We start from the raw sequence: 23,343 nt of genomic DNA, 5'->3' as shown, positions 1-23,343 counted from the left end.
GAGAACTGCAGTCAATGCTGACATGCTCTTCAAAGCCTTCACTGCCCCCAGCCTGCACGGTTTGCTCAGAGAGCAACAGAATTGCCCGTCAGCCAGAACAAGGAACAGAATCACTAAAGCAGCATCCCCTCATCGGCACTGTTTTTAAGTTTATCTCCTCCGTGTTTTGCTGTCTCTCCATATGGCTGTTTTGTTATTAAAGGCAGTGTCGCCAAAGGCTTGAGGTAATAAACAATTAAATTAGTAAATGAAAAAAATTGTGTGCTAGAGGGGAGAAGCCAGTATGGGAATGGGAACTGCGTGTTCTGCCCTTGCTTACACCACACCTGACCAAGAGCCTTTATACATTGCCTGAAAAATCAGTTATCTGCAGTGAATCCCAGTGACAAGACAAATAGTTACAGCTTTTTTTCTTTTTTTAAAAAACAAACAAAACTTGGTCTCTTCTGCAAGGTCAGCTCCAGTTGAATGTGACAGCAGCGCATCCCTGGGAACGCCAAAGGGGATCTGCACTGAGCCACCAGGCACCCTCCTGAAGACGACGCAGCTGGCTGTACGACCGCTGCTGGAAACCAGGCAGCAGCGAGCTTCACCTGGAGCACAGGGCTCTGGATCAGGGAGGTCAGGGACCAGGCTGAAGGAGACAGGACCCCGCATTACGACTGTCATGCGAAGAGGAAATCCCAAGGAAGGTCTTCTGCCTCCTCCCTCGTTACAAGGCGCTGGGAAACCATTTGCGCCCTGTGGCAGCACATAACAGACCCAGCACGGGGGTTATGCAGGCAGAAAAAAGCTGCCACTGATTAAGAAAACTTACACCCTAGGCCTGTCTCTTCTTTCCTGATCACAGAGACGTGACATGCAGCTGCCTTCTGTGGTGCCAAGAGATGTCAGCCTTAGCAGCCACATAAAACATCTCCGAGAAGACAGCATGACAAAGAACAAGTAGGAAATGACCTAAGAATGATGCTTTTTCCTTTCTGCAGGGAGAGCAAACACTTCCATCAGTCCATAACAAGCCTTTGGCACTTGTCAATACGGCAAAAATCAGGCACTTAGGGAGGCAGGAAAAGAAGATGACAATGGAGCAAGGAGGAGAAACAGCCACTTTTGTCAGCAGGTTACATCAGCCCCCAGCTAAGCTGCAACAGCTCCTTCATGTTGACTCATTCCTCCAGTCTTTTTTTACCCAAGACAGACACAAATCCTCCCCTTGCTGGATCCAGAGGATTCCCTAACACGCTGGGCTGCCTGGCAGCTGGGAAAGCAATCTGACAGGGAAAAGCACACCCGACAGACACAGGATTTGACAGTGTGAGCACAGGACGACACACTGGTCCCAAGGGTCGCAGATCTGCAGACACCCTGGCAAGCAGGGATAAGCCAACCGAGGACGCAGGTATGCAGTCCCTACACCCCTCTTCCAACCCAAAAAGCCCCGTCTCAACACACAGATTTGGCGGGTTTTTACTTATTTTCTTCTGGTGGCAGAGATACTCCCTCCCTGCTGCTCCCTGCAACTGAGAATAGAACAGACACAACTCACCCAGCAGAGAGGAGAGGGGTACAGGGAAGCTGGTGCCTGAGGGGGACTGCAAGGAATTCCTGAAGTCACTATCCCAAAGTGAAGTTCACCACAAATCATGCTGGCTTGCTCAGGTAATGATCTTGTCTCCCACAAAGCCAGCAGCAAGCTTGCCTTAACAGGAAGAGCAATTATCACTCGAGGGTTAAGAGTACCACCGGGGTGGCAGCACGGCCACCTGCATTACAGCATTTTCCTTTTCTGTTTCAAACAAGACACCAGCCTTTCGTTTGCCCTGTTGCCGCCCCTTAAATTAACCTCATTCAGTTTGTCAAGCTGTCCGTCAGTCTGCATAACATTCCCGATGCAACGCTCCTGTGAAAATTTCAGTCGATAACTCGCCCTTTCAATTGGAGACCATGATCTCTGAGCCTCACAGCCACCGTTTGCAGACTGGCCAACAAATGGGAGACAGGGAAATGACGGCTCACCACCCTGCAGCAACCTCCAAGCAGGAACCAGAGCAGCGGCTTTGGCGCTTTAGAGGACACAAGGCTTGGGTTCAGGGACACGGGGGAATGAAGGATGCCCGTGTCACCCATCAGCTGGGCTAAGGCACAGCCCAGCCTGCTCCGCTCTCAGGTGGACACGTGCGCGTCACCCTGACACCCGACTGCATCTCAGGCTTTATCTCCACAATTATTCAGTCCCCTCTGCTTCCCGTCAAGGAGCTGCCAGGCAGCGTAAGGCAGCCAAGGGCAAAACTTCAACTGGGGCAGCAAAAGAGCGGCAGAGCAGGCAGCTGCTGAGGGCCAGGGCGCAGCTCGGGCACATCTCGCCCACGCCCGCGCTGCTCCCATCAGGCAGCCTCAGCAGCACCGTGCCCGGAGTCTGTCTGAAGAGCCTTTGGTGAAGCGGCTGATGGAGCAGGTTCCCAGGACCTGCCTCCTGGCACGTCTCCATGAGAGCAGCAGCTGCCCTGAAAAGCAGAGATGCTCACCATGGGGGAACTCAGCCCCGTGGAGTCAGCAGGGGGGATCATCACACACACAGAGTCACAGAGCGGCTGGGGCTGGCGAGACCTCTGGAGACCATCTGGTCCAAGCCACTGCTCAAGCAGAGCCCGTCTTTATTGCAGGGAAAGAAACCGTCCCTGAGCCGCCTCGTGTTACTGCTCTAGTGACTGATCAGCCCCAGGACTGGCAGAGATGGCGGTGAAGCACGACAGGCTTTATTGCCCAGTCCCATGGGTTAGGGCCCTGAGGCAACGGAGGGGCAGATGTACCCTGCAAGCCCCCCGGCTACACCGCGAGCTGCCCGGGGAGGAGGGAGGCATTGCACCGGGACAGCAGGACCCGAACAGCTCTGCGGGTCACTGCCTGCGACAGGCATGCAAACCCATCATTTCAACACCAGTACCAGCCATCCCTGGTGGCTTGCTCTCGCCACAGATGGAAAGCGGGTTTTCATGGTGGATTCAAAGAAAGCTGCCCTGGGAATCCCTCCCCCACTTGGAGGTTACTGTTGTCCCCCAAACAGCTGGAAAAGCAGCAAGGAGGAAATTCACCCCCCTCCCCCTTGGCCCAGGAGGCTGAGCCTGGCCTCTCGCACGCTGCCTGATGCTTTACCCGCAGACCCAACCAAGCCCACAGAGCCAGGCCTGGGTGAACCAGCTCCACAAATCCAGCCCACCTAGCGTGGAGCAGAACAAACCTCCTCCCAACCCTGTTTTTAAGCCCCTCACAGATCCCACCTCCAGTGAGCGGCACAGCCCACCCAGCGTCCGCACAGGAGCCCTCCCTGGCTGCACCAGCCCTGCCCCCCCCTGCCAGGGCAGCGACCCAACCGCCTCCTGCCACGCAGCTTGTCAGCTGCAGCCTCCATCAGTTCAACGGCCTTTCCCTGCGGCTGGCCCCCCGAGATGCCCTGCAACGCGACGGAGCCCACACGCTCTGTAGCTACACAACCCTTACCGTTATCTTTTTGTGCAACACCACAGCTGGTTGGGCGCCCAGCAGGTGTGAAACTCACCTCACCACAGGCAGGCTGAGGACAAACTTCACACCCCAGACTCTGTCACAAACAGCAGTCTGACACAAAGCAAACGCAGACCTAATGGGGAAAGCGTCGGGAAATCCATGCCCTTCCAGGAGCAAAGGGCCACAGGGGCCTCTTGATCTCAGAGCTCCAAAGACACGACTCTCCGTTAAATACCGTCCAGAAAACAGAGGGAAAACTTGTAAAGATGATCCAGACTCATTTCTGCACAAACATCTATGCAAGCTGTCTATTTTACTGAGGGGTGCCCCAGCTAAAACTGCCCCCAGAGCCAGGCTCCTCTCGCTGCGTTGGGACGGAATATCTTGCTTTCTCTCCGAGACAGCAATATGGGAACGTTGCATGTAAAAATCAGGCCACAGGCTGCTACAGACCAGTCAATTTTCATTGGGAAATAGCCCCACAGATACTTACCATCTCTACACAGAAGGAAGCAGGGATGACAGCCTGATTGGAGAGGTGGAGAGTTTTGGACGCATCTTGTAGAACTTCAATACTGCTGGAATTTATCTCACTCAGATGCACGTAGACAACCCGTTCTTCTCCAATGCTCACTAAACAGATATTCTGCTCCAGGAAGCAGGTAGGAAAGAAAAAAGAAAAGCAGGGGAAGTTAAAAAATATGAGACAGCTCTAAGTGTCCTCCTCGACTGGGCGATAAGTACGGCTGTTGGAAGTTTTCAGTGTTGCAAGGCTGACACAGAAGGCCTGGGGCAAGTGCAGGCTCGGGAGTGACCCCATCTGAAAGCCACAAGCTCCCGTTCTCAGGGGACAGAGAAACCCTGGGTCCCACGCTCTCCTTTCCAGACCTCCTCCACAGTTAGCTCTCCTTTCTCTGCCTTGTGCCTGCTCCCGCTCCTTCTGCCGCTCAGCCTTGCCCCAAACCTCCCTGACCGCTGCTGCTGCACAGCGACACTTGGACAGTTACTTCTCTGACATTCCCAAAAATGCACCTCTGAAAACCAGCACAAGCCAGAAGCGAAGCAGGCTCTTCAGAGCAGAGATCGTGCAAGTTATGGCCTCTGATGTGTGCTTATGTGTATTCCTGGTATGGCATGAATAACAGGCATTAATTATTCATTACATCATTCAAGTGGTGTTTTTTCTCTTGACAGTCAGAACCAAAAGCTTTCTCCTTGCAGAACTGGCACAGACTACTGGAGGAGGAACACAGATCCCTTTGCTAAACCACCTTCCCACATCATTAAAAACAACGAGAATTTGTCCACTCTTGCGGTGGATTTCACTGGTTCCAAACACCTCAACACTTCAACAGGATCTGAATGCATAGAACTCCCAACACTGACCAGACGCCGTATGATTCACTGGAGGGCACAGAGTACGATTTAACCGAAAAAGAAACCAGCTTCCACGATGTAAAACCTTTAATGATGTCTGGCTCAAGGAAGTGGTATTGACCGCTGTCAGAATCACCAGCCCAACTCAGCCAGAAGCAGCAGCATCCAGAAATGCTCATCCCTTGGCAGGGCACTGCTGCGTGCAACTAAGAGCCAAAAACCTCACCTACCAAGGCTGGGGCCTCCAAAATAAGGAACTGAAGCCATGCACGATGATGCATGTCTGGGCGATGCTGCCCAAAGCTCCCAGGAAGGAGGAGCTGCAGGGAAGAGCTGCGCCTCGCCAGCCAGCTCAGCTTCCCGGTGACAGCGGGACAGCAGCAGCAAAGGCAGGGCAGAGCCCTTTGGGGATGAGCGGAACAACATCTGGAGGATGCCCAGGAGAGCTGCCTTCTGTCAGCCTGTGTACTAACACCACGCATCCTCACCACCAAGGAGAGGGCTTCAGAAACGCTACCCCTTCATCTACAGGGTTCTAAAAGGGACAAGGAAAATGCCATGCAACAGCGTTACAGGCAACATGGCACAGGGAAAGGCAGCAACAAGCGATGGCAGCTCTGCCACCAGTAACGCCAGCGCTGGGATTTACCAGCTCCTTCATGCAGATGACACATGCCAGACTGGAGCTGGCACGCGTTCACCTGCAAACAAAATACCCGACAACGGAGCTGTGGAGGGACTCTGCACAGCCTGGATGAAAGATCTGTACCACGTTCTGCCTGAAACGGTGGTAAAGACCAGGCATCGACACTGGGCACCCCAGCCTAAGGCAAGAACGAGCTTTGAAGTTCTACTGGAACACACTGCAGCGATTCCCAAGGTCAGACTTGCAGCCGTACGGGTAGGATCTGCCACCAGCGCAGGACACGTAACAAGACAGCCAGCTCTTCTGCCAGCCCAGAAAGCTTTGGGTGCGTCAGCTACCAGGGAACTACTGGAACTGCACTGCAACCAGAAGACAGACCTATAGAAAATGCAACGCATCTAGTCCTTTCTTTAGGCACAGCTACGCTTCTCCAGCTGAAATGCTCGCCCTTTGGGCAAAACATTGACACGTTCACGTCCAAACAGAAAAGATTAAGGTAAGGTCAACTTTCAATTTATAAATTGTTAGCCCAAGCGTAAAAGCTTTTCAAGGTACCTGTAGTTCAAAATCCAGCTGACATTTAAACAACTGGTTATTCCAGTGGGGAGAAACCCTCCTCTTTCGGGGAAGCATGCCTTCTGTTTGCAAGCAACTGTTTTGTCAAACTTGAGACTTCCCTGCAAAGCCTGCATTGCCTGGCCTTGCTGTTGACTGGTTTACATGCACACCCCCAGCAGCCAGGGTTGAGATGACCAGTGGCATCCAAGGGATTTGGCATCATCGTTTCAATTCGGTTTATAAAAAGTTTATATCCCTGCAATTGTTTTCAAAATGTCAGCCTTCCTTTCTGTTACAGAAAGCTTCACGTTCTCGGGAATCCTCTGATATCCCCTTCCGTGCTCAGAGAGAGGACAAGACATTTTAAAACAGCTGCTTCAAAAGTTAGTATCCTTTTAAATTAAAGTTTAATTAACTAAATTTGTTCTCGATTTCAGCCAGTGGAAGCCAGGACACCAGATACAACGTTCTCTTGCCTACACTTTGTTGTTGCTGCTGTATATGCCTGAACGCAAATGTCCTGTAGGAGCCTTTAGTCCAGGAATGCTTTGCCTCACCCCTTTTCAAGCTTGGTAGGGAAAAAAAAAGAAAAGAAAAAAAAGCTTGTGCTCCAGATGCAAGCAGTGTGGAGTCTCATGCGTCTTTGGCTGGGGCTTTTGGCAAAGAGATATGATGGATATTTCTCAGGCGGGATGGACCTGACTTTCAGGAAAGCTTAAATCCAGCTTTACAGAAATCATCATTTCAGCACGGTCTCTTACACCGCTCTTGCTTTAGTGGTATTCAGCGATGTCCCCGTGCGCTCCCGAACAAGAGTTCTAATGAAGCAGCGGTTGCTGCTCATCTCGTAACGCAGGAGAGCGAGAGACCCAGGAATTGCTCTGGGTTTCAGACTGGGCTTGTTATCCCGCCTCACACGTCCGTAATTAAACACCATCTCAGACACTTAGATTTCCACCTAAGAGGACACCACCCTTCTCTAGGCATTAGCTGCTACTTATGCCATGAATCCCTTCTTTCCGTGTCCGCACCAGCCACATATTGTCACGTTCTCCTTTTCCCTGGCAGAACCCCTGTACACTTTATGCCCCACCAAGATGAGTCACACAAAGGCACGCGTCTCGCCTAGCACTCACCAGCGGGTATCTTTCATTCCCAAACACTGAGACACTAGCCACAGTGTCCTGCCTTCCTATCGCCTGGGCTTCCAGCGTCAACGGGATCTCTACCGAGCTGTGAGGCTGGATAATCCCACACGGCACAGGGCTGGAGTACCACACAGCAGCATCCTCCTTGTGCTCCTATAAGGGACAGAATCAAAGACAACTTCAGAGTGACCTCTGAGGAAACTCCAAGCTTCTTAACATCCACCACAACGGCAATTCACCCACATTTTTAAAAATCCCTAGGAGAAAGCAGAAAGGCACAACACAAGGAGCAAGATTTGTATGGGCCTAATTAGCATCCTCACAGGGTCCAAAAGCTGCTGCACTCACAAACGCCCACTCCGGTGCTGGCGGCCTCCTTGCAGCAGCTTTTCACAACCCTCCAAGTTCTCCTGCCTGAAAGCACCCCAAAGACTAGAACAAAACTGCTTTCTGAAGAGTTCAAACCGCTCCTGAAGTTCATATTCAGGTAGCTTCCCGTTCTCTCCAAAACTTTAGGTTTGAATATAAAACAGCAAGGTCTTATCCAAACCCCGTTTTTTTCCTAACAAACCCCTCGATAACGACGTTTGAGGGCAGGAGGCGAACACGACGCCAAGCCTGAGGAAGGACTCCATAGCAGCCTGGAAGATCGCTGTCGTTCACAAGGGTCAGCATCCACTCGCAAGGGAACTTCAGAAAGCACCGTCCAAATGTCAGAACAGGGCTGAGCACGGGCAGTGGAGGAACGACACATCCGGGTGAAGAGATGACCAAAGGGAATTAGAGACACTGAGAGAACGTAGAAGTTGTTTACTCCCCAAACAGCATGAAACAGACACAACGCATTTGTCTCTGCCAGATAGACATTTCCTACCTCTACGGCAATCGATCACCTCTAACTTCTTCTTACTCAACAGCCTCTTGTAAAGGAGGGGCAGCCCCAGACTCCCGTGGCAGAGGCTGCCCAGTGCCCTGCCCCAGTGCTCTCTCATCAAGCTTTGCCCCTCCCTTGCCCCAGGAGGCCGGCAAGGACCCTCCCACAGTCCCAGCAAGGCACGAGCTCTGCGGGAGCCTTCCCGCTGAGGACCAGCGCTCCCCAAAGCTCAAGGAAAACAAGACTCCCGCATCTCAGTAAAAGCAACTCCCTCCTCTCCCGTACCGCTCTCGCCCTGCCTGAAACCTCAGCCGCTTGCCCCCGCGATGGAGGGCACCAGCACCGCCTGCCTCTCGCAGTGGGTGACCAGCCTCTCCCAGCTCCTGCAGCTGCCTGGGTCCTCCACACACCAGCCCACACACTGACTCTTCCCATTCCCACTCGTTTTACAAAATTGCAGCCCAGGCACCCAGTGGGTGACTCTGCCGGGGAGAGGGAACAGCACCAGCGAACTGCGTCCCTCTCGTCATTAAACTGGCACCCGCTGCGGTGCAACGGCATTGAACGTGGCTGCAGCTTTTGGCTTAAGTCTGGGAACGTTCATGCTCAAGAGAACCAGAGAAACCTGAGCTCACCTGCCACACCAAGGACTAGTTTCCCCTCACCACTCCTGCCGTAAGCCCCTTTCCCATTTGCACACGCCTTCATTAACTGAGCCAGACCCCAGCTTTCAGCAGGCTGCTCGCCGCCTTCCAAACAAATGCTGCATTTTGGGCCAACCCAGCACAAGCCCACCGCTTGCAGGGAGAAGCAGGGGCAGTCCTTTGGAGATTCATTACTCCTCAAGTCCCAGACAACAGGCCAATAGTGAATATAATCACTGCTCCCTTAAAAATAAAATAAACCAAAAAAAAAAAGACAGAGGCATGGCCCTGAGCACTGAGCACAGGTGCCTCTCAACATGGGCTGCTTTCAAAGCACGGCTGTGCTCACAGCGAGCTGGGCAGAACTAGCTCGTTAAGCAACATTTCTCATTTGGAGCTGAAGCCAGGACACCCCACGCCAGGCAGCGTGCTGGGCATGGGTACGCGGGGAAAGGTGGCCAGCTGCAAGGAAAGCGCCGGTACCTGGCTGTGAGAGGCACGCCAACACCTCCTGGCCAACACCATCCACGCCCACCACCAGCGCCAGCTCGTATCGCCTCACCGTGCTGGAACACAGGGTGACCTGGTAGAGGAGAAGAGCGTCAGATACTTAATCACTGCCAGAAGCCGTCAGCCACGCATGGTGTCCTCTGGCTCTCACCCACGGTCAGGAAAGGGAGCGATATTTTGCCTTAGTTCTCCTGCTGGTCCACGTGTAGACCACTGTCTTTCCGAGTAACAAAACTCTTCTGGCGATATCCGATTTATTAAGTACGCCTTGCATACCAGGGCATATGTAAGCTAAATTAAAGCACAATTCATGTTCTACTTGCCACTGGGACCAATTTTTACTCTCGACTACAACAGCATAAATCCAGAGGAAATCTGTTGACTTTCACAGAATGAGGCCAGCTTTACAGTGGGAAGCCGAGGGCAAAACGTGGCCCAGCAGCAGCTGTGCAGCTCATGGCTGCTGGAGCTTTTCCAGTCCTCGTTGCAGTGGATGCAACCATTCTGCTCCACACGAGAGGAAAGATAAGACCGGGAAGAATAGCAAACTACTTTATGCAATGACATCTTTCTTTTAACAGTCACCTTCTGTCCCCATCCTTCCTCGGCCCACTTTAAATCAAATTGCTCTAAGCAGCTCAGACACACACGCATGGCTTCTGTGCTTGACCGTAGGGTACATGATCCTTGGCTTACAACCTTGGAAACAAAACGGTGCTCCGCCCCAGAGTACCCCAGCTCACAAAAACCTAACACGAACACCGATCTCTTACTTGCGTTATGCCCAAAGCCAGCAGCACTACAGCCCTCCTGCGCACCAGTGAAGCTTCAGCTCCACCTGCTGAAGCACGTATGGCCGGGCTCGTGCCATAGCTGGATACCCAGGGCTCCTTGGGAGCGGATGGTCCCCTTGCAGGGCATTATGGTGAATTCAGTTGGCTTGATGTGATGTTGGGCTCCCTTTCTCCAGGACGGGCAAGTGTTGTCTGATATCTGAGCAAAACTGGTGACGCTGCGCTGTCCTGAGCCTTCGCCAGGGATGCGAAGGTTGAAAGTCATGGGAACCAAGGAGGTGTTAGTGAGGCGACACGGCAGGGTGCGAGGAAAGCCTGGGAAGGTGAGACAAATATCAGTCAAGTCCCCGGCTATCCCGTGATTCCTGGTGTGACTCTCCTGTTAGGATAGACCGGTGCTTGTTGTTTATCTCTTTTCAGTGTGAATGAGAGGTAATGGAGAAGCTCAGGGAGGAGTGAGTTGTGACTGAAGTTGCTTTTTCCATGGATGGCACAGCTTGCTTCCTTGGCAATGGGCAGTGCCGTTGGTGCTGAAGAGCTGTCTCTACCTCTGAGGAGCTCTCTCACCTGCCCCCAAACCAGCCCCAACTCTTTCTCACTGATCAGTGTGCACCCAGACAGAGCATTTATTCTGAAAATTCAGTCTGTAAAATCCCCCATTAACTCCATGAACATTCCCCCAGTTTTCAATATACGAAAGTAGGGCATTGTCATGTAAGGAAAAGAAAGGATGAGACCGGGCACTACAACATGATGCGTTGCACTCTAATGCAGTTTCTCTAGGCAGGACCCTTAAGGCATCTCCTGTTTCTGGGCAACCAGACTGAGCACATGACAGCTCAGCCCACCTCACTGCAGGCAAACCTGATGCTTCCTTAGAAATGAGCAGGAACTGTGTCTCACCTTACCTAACACACGGGGACATCACATCCACACTGCCTTTGATTACTGCCCACAAAGCCTGACATCACTTCAGCTCTGACACTTGCTTTCCACAACGGAAAACCAGTGGTACAACCACACTGGGTGAGGGGGTGGCTGTTCTGCAGAGGCAGGACACCAGCCCGCAGCTTGGTCTGGAGCGGACACCAGCTCTGCCAGAAGACACCTCCCATGCCCTGCTTACCAAGTGCTATTTGAATAAAGACAGGGAGGAAAACCACCTGCAGACACAGCAGATAGTTCCTCTGTGCCCAGCAGCAGTGACCATTGCCCACCGCCAGCAATTACTCCGGCAGGGAGGCGGGGGTGGGGCACAGAAAGGACATGCACCGACTGACCCACTGCACAGCCCCAAATGGGACCGAAGTCACCAGATGCAGACAACAGCCAGCAGCACAGTGACAAGAAGCAAAAATACAATAGCTGCCTTCAGCTGAAAAGGCCTTGTTAATGAAATCAGATTAAAGTAGGAGGAATCTCCTATTACACAACCGCATTTCTGCCGGTGCGTTTCTTGTGGGTCTATTTATTCAAAAGGAAGCAGAGAAGTGGCCGAGTGGTGATGCAGGGAGAGGGGGAAGTGGCTCAGGGAAAGTACTGAGATTTCCAAGAAAGTCCACGAACCGCATGAAACCACAGGGGCATCCTGGGCACAGAATGATCATGGCCCTTCAATCAATCCCCAATTGATTTCACATGTAAACTTTAGACCATCTCAGTACAAAGCCTTTTCTCTGAGACTCGAGATGGAGAATCAGAATCTGCATTTCAGTGGAGATGCTCTGGGTGCTCAGCCACCGGCTCCGTCAGTGGAGCAGTGCTTCGGCTGGGGAAGGAGAAGGAGCCCACATCTCTGGAGACATCACTGCCCAAACCAATGCCGAGCTACTGCCTGGGCTTATTACCGGGCAGGTGATAACGAGGAGCCCTCACAGCACAAATTAACAGCTCACACTAAAGGTCAAGTGGGTAAGTGGTGTCCTCGCCTTGCAACAGGAACGTTCACCCTGAGCAGCCACAGGCTAGCGTGTGGCTCCAACTCCCTTCTCCTGCAGCCCCATCCCCTGGGCCCTTCTGGGACAAGGGCTTTCACCATCATTCTGCCGCCAAGGATTGGGAGGTTGGGGCTGAGCAGGCTCTGAGGGCACCAGGAAAATACTGACTTTCTATTCCTTTGGTCCTGTTTGATCTCACGGCAGCAAAATACCACCTGAGCAAGCGGCAGCCCTGGTTCTAACACCCTGAAGGCTGCTGTGGAGGAACACAAGTGACAGACGCTCCCAAAGCGCTTCATTTCAGTAAGGCACAGACCTCCCCACCAGCGGTCCAAGCCCAGGGCACACTCACCAAAGGAGACGTCGCCGAATGGAGGGAAGGTACATGGAAAGGGAAAGTCGGTCCGATGACACAGCCCCTGTAAGGACAAAGGCAGAGGAGGAACTGGCTTGGTTAAAAAGAACTGCAAAGCGTTCGGCTTTCGTTACCACCGGGACGGATAGAAGCTGGTCTCAGCAGCACGGTGGGTTTCAAATCAACCCGTCACCCCTGCGCTCGGCACAGCATCCCTGTGCACAGGAGGCAGCCAAAGCAACGTGGTCAGCAGGTGGCGGCTGCTGAGGTGGCTCAGGGCACCAGGGCAGGCAGGGTACACCCCCAGGTTGCTGCTGGCCCAGTGAAGGACCCTGAACAAGTGATGGCTCTGTGCCTCAGTTTCCCCATCTGTCATGTGACGGGCAGAGCTGTCCATGCAGAAGCAGGTTCATTGTAACTAGCCCTCTCAGCCACAGGTTCCCTGCTTTGGTATCTCTTTGCTGGAACTGGCCTTTCCATGGCCTATATGGACATCTTCCTCAGACCTTATTCCACACTACCATTATGCGTGCAGGATTTTCAGGCACAAATCCACAGGAGCCCCAGACATCTACTGAGAAACGCAGCACAAGTTCTACACAGTGGATGGTGGAATCTTGGAGGAAAGTATCAGCTTGTTACCAGTGCACCGGCTGACACATCCAAGAGCAAGACTGTTTGCACCACCGAACATGAGTGTCCTGAAGCCACCACACCAGCCCGCCCATCCCTAAATTCAGAGAGGTTCCAAACTCCAAAACTCACCAACATCCACTGAAATCAGCACTTGAAGCTGCACAACATTCATTAATTTCATGGTTGATGCCAATCAATGCCAGCTCTGCCTCTTGGTGAAAAAAACAAATACAGATCAAGGAGCACAGTGACCCGTGCCTCCTAGTTTTATTCACAGGACTGCCACCGGGTCTCTCGTACACATGAACAGACCCCAGCCTCCCGCAGGAGGGACCTGCCCTCACCCGTCGTGTCCCAGTTCCAGCATCCCTTTCTAAAGAGCAAAAGAACAAGCGTTCAGGACCTCGTCAGGTCTGTTTCCAAGCAAAGAGTGATCACCTATGGTTTGGGCATCTTCTGACTGCACAATCAAAAAGCACTCAAAATCTGACTTTCAGGAGTTTCAATCCCATGCTAATTCTCGATTCCTGGAGCTGAATCCGTTCCTGAGAACAAGTTAGGTAGCAAATCCCTTCTGGCAATGAGGTTCCCTCTCCAAGGACCTCACGTAATCAGACTTAACCTGCCAAGCCCCAGCATCCTACTCTGGATGGAGCAAAGGGAGCAGACATGCTTTCCGTAATAGCACTTGCCAAAAGACAATAGAAAACTGCCTCCAAACCAGCCACAACTGGGTCTCACACTGGGAAACTGCCAAGGGTGAGCCTTGCAGCGAGGGGGGAAATAACTGCCGCTTCTGCTGAGCACACAGGAGCTGTGCCCAAGGAAGTCAGACCTGAAGGACTGCCCAGAGGGCTCGGCCAAGCAGCCAGCCCAGAGCCCTGTGCGCTACAGCCGGTAACAGCGCAGCTTGCAAGAGAACGGGGGAAGAGGGCAGTCTTTATGGCAACAGCCACATCTTCCAGTAGTGCTTCTGAAGGGAGATCGGGGTCCTCGCAGAGCAGGAAGGAGCACAAGGTAGGAGAGGAACCACCTGCACTCCCACCGCTGTTCCTTCCTCTGCAGCCCCATGTCCCACCAGCCAGCTCATCTCCACTCAAAAGAACTGGGAGTTTTTCCCTCCCTGGAGAACTAAATCCAGTGCACAACCCCCCCTGAAGAGGGAGGCTCGGCTTGCCCCGGTGGGTGGGCATCTCAAAAGCATTTGAAACAAACAGCTTGAGTTGTGGGGCTGGAGAATGAGAGATAAGGGCTGGACAGGGGTCCTTGGAACAAAGGCAAGACAGAAAGCAAGGAGGCAGATGCCATCTCGAGGAGAGGAGTCTGCAGTGGGAATTACTGTGGAGGCACCCCCCAGGCTCCTGTAACCCTCCTCACCTGACGGTCAAGGTCACGGGCTCAGGGGACCCATCCGCACTGAACCGGAATCCTTCTGTGAACTGCCCCAGGGCGGTGGAACTGAAGGAGATCTGGATGACTTGGAGGACATCTGGTAAAACGATGCCCTCCTGGGGGAGAAAGGAGAAGCAGGAGCCCAGAGCGGTCGCCGGAAGGACCAACTTGGAGGGGGCATCAATGACTCCTTTGTTAAACAGGATCACCTGCAGCAGCAAGAAAGCAAAATGGAAATACATGAGGAATCTTCTTTCCTTACAGAAGGCTGATTTGTTTTCTAATTAAACTTCTACAAAAGGCAGAAGAAGCTGTGTGCTGCTGCTTGGCTGAAGCCAAAGAAAACACAACAGGACAGTTTCTGCCTTTGGGTTTTTGCATGCAAAAAACCCCAGTGATAACTTCACATAAACAGAGTCACTCTGGGTTTATTCCACTGACACAGAGCAGTCCGCTTGGACTTGCAGGGCTGAGGATGTGCTCAGCATCACCAAGGCGATGCAGACCTGCCCCAAAGAGCAGCAAAGGGCGGTCGCAGCATTACAGCGAATCGTCACCTAACTGCTCCCGCTCCAGATGAGCCCAGTCCTGCCAAGGGCAAAACACATTCAGCTCCCGTTACAGCCAGCAAGTTTACTGGATGTAGAAAATACCTCGGGACAGCCCCATAACCAGCTTCAGCAGCACTCCCCGACTCTGCTAGGGTACGTCAGTGAGGCCCATTTTATTCTTTTCTTTGATCTGAGAGTCTCTTTGTCTTTGCTCAACCAGACATGTCAAGAAAGGATGAGAGTGAGGGGCATAGCAGCTCCACCTGCTCTAAAGAATCTCTTTCATAAATATTCACAGCCATCATCTACTAATTTACCATTATTTACTGCTCCAACAAGCTACACAATCCTGCAGCATTTGCTGAGATTCAGCAAGAAATGCCCACACCTGCCTGTGAGTATCAGCACACTGGTGGTCACCAAACCTACCCAAAGCAAAGCTCTACAGTTTCCGAAGGCTGCAGGTGAAATCCGGCCATTTCTGTGGACTTATCTACCTGCTTGGCAGTTATTTTCCCTAAGTTTTGTCCTCGCAAAACCTGTCAGAAAAACTGAGACAGAAGCAGAGGTACAGCCCTTATTTTTTTAATTTTGCAGCTGCTGTTGAAAACATTCCTGTATTCAAATTCTGCACTGGTAACTTGGAAACTACTCATATGTTTTACACCTTAATTACAAATTGCACTTAGGGATCCTACACTGAAGTTTACCTCCAGTCTGGCTACTTAATACAGCACTTGGAGTATCATCTACTTATTCACATTTTCTCCAGTAATGAAACCAACACATTGATATATATAGAATCAATAAAGAATCAGCATTAAAAAATGCATACATACAGTGCACAATATTTTGGCAAGAAAACACCTTAACGTGTCCTTCCCTGCAACAGTCAAGCTTTTGAAAGTGTCTGGCACGATGTACTGCCTCATTTTCTACCGCCTCCAGTTGCTGTATCTTGGGGGTTTTTTTGGTTGGTTTTTTTTTGAGAAAACTTGCCACCATCGGCGGGGGGAGGCAAATACCCAGAAAGCTCCTTTGCTTCATTTCCAGAACTGCCCTGCTCTGTTCATAGAGCCAGAGGGGCACCACCAGGTCTGAAGGGTGGCAGGAGGCTGCTCAGCAGGGACAGCGCTCCCGGTGCCTGCGCGGGCAGCTCTGCGCGGGGAGGCTGCCCGGCTTCCCTCCGGCGCCAGGATCCAGCAAGTTGCGCTTCACTGAAAGGTGTTTGCAACGGACTCGAGTCGGAACACAACACCTTTGTTCCAGCTGCTTTTTAACTGCCAGGGTACCAGGGCGCAGTGCATCTAGGGCTGAAACAAAAGCCTCTGGATCCTGACCTTTTTGACCCGGTGTTGCTATCATGTGTCAAGGGCTGGATTTTCTGCATGAAGCCTCCCAGCTGGTCTCAAAGGGAGGTTGCCAAAACGCAGGGATCGGGGCTTTGTGGACAACATACACACCTTTCAGACCCCATCAAAACTATCCAGATTCTGCAAAAACTCCCACATTTAACTTACATCAAATAATGCGTGCACATAACTGCCTGTGTTGCCAGAAATCCAGCAGGTGCACAAAGCTCACTGCTGCCCCAGGGGCCATCAGGATCCACCCCAACCCCAGCAAGCCCCACTGCTCACCTCGTAGCTGGGGGCTGACGCAACAAAAACCTTCCCGATGTCCAGCTGGTCAAAGCTGAAGCGCAGCTGGGGCCCTATGCCGCTCCCTTTGATGCGCAGGGGCAGCCTGGTCTCACGGCCTGGGGAGAGGTTGCCATGTCAGTACAGAATTCCTTCGGTTCGCCTGGACTTTCCAGGCAGCCTCAGAGCCAGTCCCTGACTCCGGGCTGGGTGGCACCAGCACTAGATGCTCCGCGAGAAGATACGGGACCCTTCTCTTCCCTCAGCAGATCAACTTTGCGGCTGGTTTCTAACTTCTGACGGAGCCCTTGGGCTGGTTTGTAACTTAGCAATCAGTTTGCACCCTCAGAAAGTGATGCTGCATATAAAACATGATTTCTGAATTCCTTCCCATGCACTTAAACGAGCTTTGAAATCCATTCAGAGAAGGCACAAAGCTCACAAAACAGAGCCGGAGAGAAAAATCTGCTGTCTGTATCGCTGCAATCGGAGACGACCGCACAGGAGCTGAGAAGTATGAGCCCAAGCAAGGCAGAGCAGCCTGCTGACAGCGATACCCCAGCAGCCTGCTGACAGCGACACGCGCACCCGAGCGCTGCCTCAAGCAGGCAGAGCATCTCAGCCACCACCTGCGCCTAACGTAGGGCTCCGTACCGGGGTGCTCCAGGGCTCACCGCCTGCAGCAGCGCCTTGTTAAGACGGGGCTTTACGGTCTCCAGAGAGCAGCACTCACCTGTTCCCACCATCAAACCAAGAGCTCAGCTTTGTAAAGACGCCCCACCTGAAGCATACTGAGCAGTTACGGAAAACCAGCCTCCTCGCTACTGAAACCAGATAAGCTCTAAGTGTACTGCTAACACACATACCCCTTGCTGCAAAGGCAACTGAGACCACAAGGCTTACAGCTGAACTCCAGGATGCTGAGTTTCTTCCTTAAGTCTGCTAAGATGGCATAGTGCAGGATCTTTCAGTCTGAAGCCTTTCTTGAACCACTGGAGCAGCCTAAAGTGCCTGAATTCTAGCTCAGGTTTTGGCTTAGGTCCCCCTGCTGTTATAGATTTGCTAAGAAGTTAAGATTGATTGACTTTATTTGATTGATTATTTGATTTTATAAAATCAATCATGTAATAGAAATATAAGAGGATAAGAAAATATATTTTAATGAAACTTATAGTTATAGTAAAAAGCGGCTATAGAAGATCCTCTGTACAGCCCCGTACCAAGGCCGGAGGAATTGGTCAGAATCACCTAGTAGGAATGTTTAGAACTTAGATAACAGACTTAAGATTTGAGATGATTGTTTATATGCAACCTAGGAGGATGTACTAACATGTCAAAATGAGAATTTATGTGAACTGGGGAGAGTCGAGTGAAGCAACCCATAGTTGCCGGCCAAGAAACAGTTACCTCAAGTGGCAGGTAATTCCGGCAGGGGGAGATCGAGACCACCGACTCACATACCACCTACCCAAATCGTACCCCAGACCCATTTCCGGACCTTTCTAACCTTTACTGCGCAGAATCGGGTATGGGAGGAGAGTATGTTAATGATTTATGGGAAATCTTACGATTATGCATGGATATTTAATGAATATGTATGAATCAGTTCTATACAAGGTGTATGATTTTGAACCATGGTGTGCGTCGATCGTGAGGGGACTCACTCACGCACCCGGCCGTCCATAAAGAAAAGTCTGCTTTGGTGTTGATAAGTTCTTCATTCCGAGATTTCGGTAACAGTTTTGGCGACCCAGATGGGACCTCGCGGAAGGAGACCGGAGGAGTCGGGGACCTGATCGGTTCCAGCCGGCACCGAGGATTTCTCGGGGATACCCATCGATCCCCGATCCGTAAGGCTCTTCGCGACGTTCCCTGGATTTTGGTAAGACACTTCTTCTTGTAATTGTAGTAAGTGGGTAGGAGTCCCACTATAAGTGTATGGTAAGGAGTGGGTTGGAGACCCACCAGTGGGTTTGAGTCTCACTGAGTAAGTCTGCCTGTCAGACGCGGTGAAAGCTGCGCAGGGTTGGACTAAAGGATCCTTGTGGAAGAGGAAGCCTAGGCGCCTGCCCGTAAGACATAAGCGAAAGCTATTGCAGGGTTGGACAAAAGTGGAAACAAGAGAACCTACATGCTATAGTGTTCTCTAAGGTAGTGCCTCTAACAAGAAGTTAGGAGGGGTTTTTCTTCTGATACAGAATTGTTTATTGTGTCTGTGTATCGAGAAGAGAATTAAGAAGTGTATAATATTGTGTTTTATGTCTTTGTTTAAAGTAACAATTGTGGAAAAGTGTGAGTGTGGCTGTAAGGGTGAGACGTGCAATTAAGCACGAAAGCGAGTGTGGAGCGTGGATCCGCGGATCGGGGAGACAGAGTTGAATAATTGTGTATTGTACTGTGAGTGATTATACCATGGCATCTAAGTTAACTCGGTTGTTTAAAAGTAAAAGCATGCGTAATCTTGCTGTAAATGATAAAATCCCGAAAAATTCTCCATTGGGATGTTTATTGGCACATTGGGGAGATTTATATGAGGATTTGCCAAAAAGCCAGATGATTGAGTATTGTAATAATTGGTGGCCTCTGTATACATTGGAAAATCAGGAAAAGTGGCCCATAAATGGAACACTGAATTATAATACTGTTCTGCAGTTAATGTTATACTGTAAAAGGGAAGGGAAATGGAGTGAAATGCCATACGTGGATTTGTTCTTTTACCTGAGACAGAGAAAAGACTGGCAGGATGAATGCAAGTTAACTGATGGAGATAATTTTGTGATGGCTGTAACTGCTGATAACAAGAAAGTAAAAAGGTGTTGCTCAACTTGTGAGATCGGGAAAGGTTGTTTAAAGAAAAAGATTGTCACTGAGAGTGATGATGGACCAGAATTAGATATATCCCCTCTTAGGAGAGAAAGGAATCAGGGTCGAGAATCTAGGGCACGAGAACAGGCGATTGAACCGGATAGCAGTGGAACAGGAGATGTGGAAGAGAGATTATCGGAGATTGTAATTCATACTCCTGTTTCACGGAGAACTCGGCAACAGACACAGACTATAGCTCCCCTGCGACAGGGAGTTGGTAGTGATGGACCGGTCTATGTGAAAGTACCTTTTACAGCTATGGATTTGATGACTTGGAAGCAGGCAGCAGGAAATTATAGAGAAGATCCTGAAAAAGTGGGCAAGGTGGCAGATACTATAACTAGAACACAGAATCCAGACTGGAATGATTTACAGGTGATCCTGGATAATGTGTTAGATGATACAGAGAAGCAAACGGTATTAAAAGCTGGTAAAGCTCAGGCAGAGTTGGATGTGATGAGTGGAATTACAGGTGGAACAATAGAACAGAATTTTCCATCTGGGGATCCGCAGTGGGATCCAAATAATGTAACACATAGAGAAAGACTGAGACGGTATCAGAAATGGGTTTTATATGGGATTAGACATGCCATGCCTAAATCTCTGAATTGGTCTAAATTATATGAAGTAAGACAAGATAAAAATGAATCTCCCTCAGCATTTTGGGAACGATTAAAGGAAGCTGCCAGAAAACATACTGATTTGAGAGTGGAAACAGAGGCAGCACAAATGCAACTGGCTTTGATTTTTATGGGGCAATCGGCACCAGATATAAGGAAAAAACTCCAGAAACTGGAGGGAGAGAATTCAAGGAGTTTGAATACAATGCTGGAAGTCGCATGGAGGGTATATAACAACAGAGAAAGAGAAGAAAGAAAATCAAGGAGAACAGATTTATTGGCAGTAATGACAGGAACGGTAGACAGAGGAAGGGGCAGAGGAAGAGGACGAGGATTTAATGGGAGGGGAGGTTGTATGCACTGTGGCCATCGGAAATTTAATACCCCCTTAGGAGTAAATCAGTGTGCTTTGTGTAGAGAGGAAGGACATTGGAAAAAGGATTGCCCTAGAAACAAGAGTGTTTCTCACGACCTTGCCAAGATAATGATTTTAGACGACTGAAGGGGACCGGAGGGAACCCAGCTGAACCTCTGGTTAAGATTTAGCTGGGAGATAAAGAAGTTAAATTTTTAGTAGATACAGGAGCGACATTTTCGGTATTAAATACATGTAAAGGAAAAATAGGAACAAAACCAGCCAATATAATAGGAGCAACAGGGAAAGAAGAGAACCAGGCCATTCCTACAACACCTAGATTTGAAATTTGGAAATAAGATAATCACACATGAATTCTTGTATGTACCAGAATGTCCGATACCCTTGTTAGGAAGAGATTTGTTGTCTAAATTAAATGCACAAATTGTTTTTGATGAAGGAGAACTTTTCTTGAAAATACCCGAGTCAAAAACGGGAGAAATCTTGATGATACAAGAAAGAGTAAAGGAACAAGAAATTCCACAGGAGGTGGATTTGGCAGTGATCCCTACTGTATGGGAAACAGATATTCCTGGTAAATCGAAGCTAGCAGAGCCTGTTAAAATAGATTTGAAGGAAGGCGCAGGAACAGTGAGAATTAAACAATATCCAATCAAATCGGAAGTGAGACAGGAATTGAAGAAATTGAGTGATAAATTTTTGGAGTATAACATTTTGGAAGAATGTGAATCTGAGTATAAGACTCCTATCTTACCAGTCAGAAAACCCTCGGGTGAATATAGGCTGGTACAAGATTTGAGAGCAGTAAATCAACTAGTTAAGGATATTTATCCTGTAGTAGCAAACCCTTATACACTGTTAACAGCATTAAGGGACACTTATCAACGGTTTACAGTGCTTGATTTAAAAGATGCTTTCTTTTGTATACCTTTGGAAAAAGAAAGCAGAAAACTGTTTGCTTTTGAATGGGAAAATCCTCAAACCGGGCGAAAGATGCAGTTGACATGGACTAGATTACCCCAAGGATTTAAAAACAGTCCAACTATCTTTGGAAATCAATTAGCAAAGGAATTTGAAATGTGGAAACAGGATAAATCAAGAGCTGGGCATTTACTTTTACAATATGTGGATGACATATTGATTGCTACAGAAGAAAGACTTACCTGTATACAGGTGACTATCGACCTCCTGAATTTCCTGGGACTAAATGGATACGAAGTGTCCAGGAAGAAAGCCCAGACAGCCTGCCAGACTGTGATATATCTGGGCTTTGAGATTTCAAAAGGACAACGACAATTAGGAAAAGATCGCAAAGAAGCTATTTGTGGTATACCTGAGCCAAGAAATATTCATGAACTCAGAGCATTTTTGGGAATGACTGGGTGGTGTCGCCTTTGGATCATGAACTATGGGCTAATAGCTAAACCGCTGTACGAGGCCCAAAAGAACCCTCCCTTTGCATGGGGCCCACAACAACAAAAGGCTTTTGTAGAGTTGAAACGTGGCTCAATGTCTGCACCTGCCTTGGGACTGCCGGATCCAACCAAAGATTTCCAGTTGTTTGTTCATGAAAGGCAACACCTTGCACCAGGCGTGTTAACCCAGAGGATAGGAAGCTGGAAACGACCAGTCGGATATTTCTCTAAACAACTGGACACAGTGAGTAGAGGGTGGCCAAACTGCCTTCGAGCAGTGGTAGCAACAGTGATGCTCATACAAGAAGCTCGGAAATTGACTTTGGGAAGAACAATAACAGTCTATGTCCCACACATGGTGATAACTGTCCTAGAACAGAAGGGGGGACACTGGCTGTCTCCCAGCCAAATGATGAAGTACCAGGTAGTACTGACTGAACAGGATGATGTGATTCTAAAGACAACTAACCTGGTAAATCCTGCAGTGTTTTTAAGTTCCATACAGGAAGAAGGACAACTGGAGCATGATTGCTTGGCTGCCATCTAGTATGTTTATTCCAGTCGTGAAGATCTGAAGGATGTACCACTGGAGCGACCAGACTGGGAACTGTATAGTGATGGACGCAGCTTCATGGAACAAGGAGTCCGATACGCCGGATATGCGGTAACAACAGAGACTACAGTTATAGAAGCAGGAGCATTGGCGAGTACCACATCAGCCCAAAAGGCGGAACTCATCGCTTTAATTCGAGCCTTAGAACTAAGCAAAGAAAAGAGAGTAAATATTTGGACTGATTCAAAATATGCCTTTGGGGTAGTGCATGTCCATGGAGCTTTGTGGAAAGAGAGGGGGTTATTGTCCTCTCAAGGATCAAACATTAAGCATCAAACAGAAATTTTATGATTATTGCAAGCAGTTCAAAAGCCAGATCAAGTAGCAATCATGCACTGTAAGGCACACCAGATTTGGAATACAAAAATAATAGCTGGGAATAATTTAGCTGATAGAACAGCAAAAAAGGTAGCAAAGAAACAAGCATTGCAAATGGCAATAATTCCTTCTAAAACAGTAACCCTTCCTAGGGAAAACCCGAGATATTCAGAGGAAGATGACAAACTGAGTCCGTTATTAAATGCTAAGAAAAACTTAGCGGGATGGTGGGTAACTCCTAATGGACAGGTAGTAATTCCACCTCTTGTGATGAGAGAGATAATTCAAACGAGACATCAGGAATGTCACTGGGGAGCAGAAGCCTTAGTAACATCTTTACGAAAACAAGTAATATCAGTTAAGATGTTGGGAATAGCTAAAATGGTAACTGCAAAGTGTGAGGTATGTTTGAAAAATAATCCAATGATTAAGAAAAAGGTTCAAATGGGTAGACTGAAATCTGGTGTAGAACCTGGAGATTATTGGCAAGTAGAATTTTCAGAGCTGCCTAGACAAAATGGGTACCAGTACATCCTGGTAGGGGTTGATACTTTTACAGGATGGCCTGAA

The 23,343-nt window shown here is 49.7% G+C and overlaps 1 pseudogene; it reads right to left on the bottom strand.

Moving 5' to 3' along the window:
• Nucleotides 1–2,826: 2,826 nt before the first annotated feature.
• The window catches only part of LOC129785688 (hydrocephalus-inducing protein homolog), a 90,584-nt pseudogene continuing 70,067 nt past the window's right edge, over nt 2,827–23,343 (bottom strand).

The sequence above is a fragment of the Falco peregrinus genome, chromosome 14, assembly GCF_023634155.1.
Source record: "Falco peregrinus isolate bFalPer1 chromosome 14, bFalPer1.pri, whole genome shotgun sequence".
In the NCBI taxonomy this organism is placed as follows: domain Eukaryota; kingdom Metazoa; phylum Chordata; class Aves; order Falconiformes; family Falconidae; genus Falco; species Falco peregrinus.
Note: the sequence above shows the minus strand (reverse complement) of the source record. Positions and strands in the feature narration are given on the sequence as shown.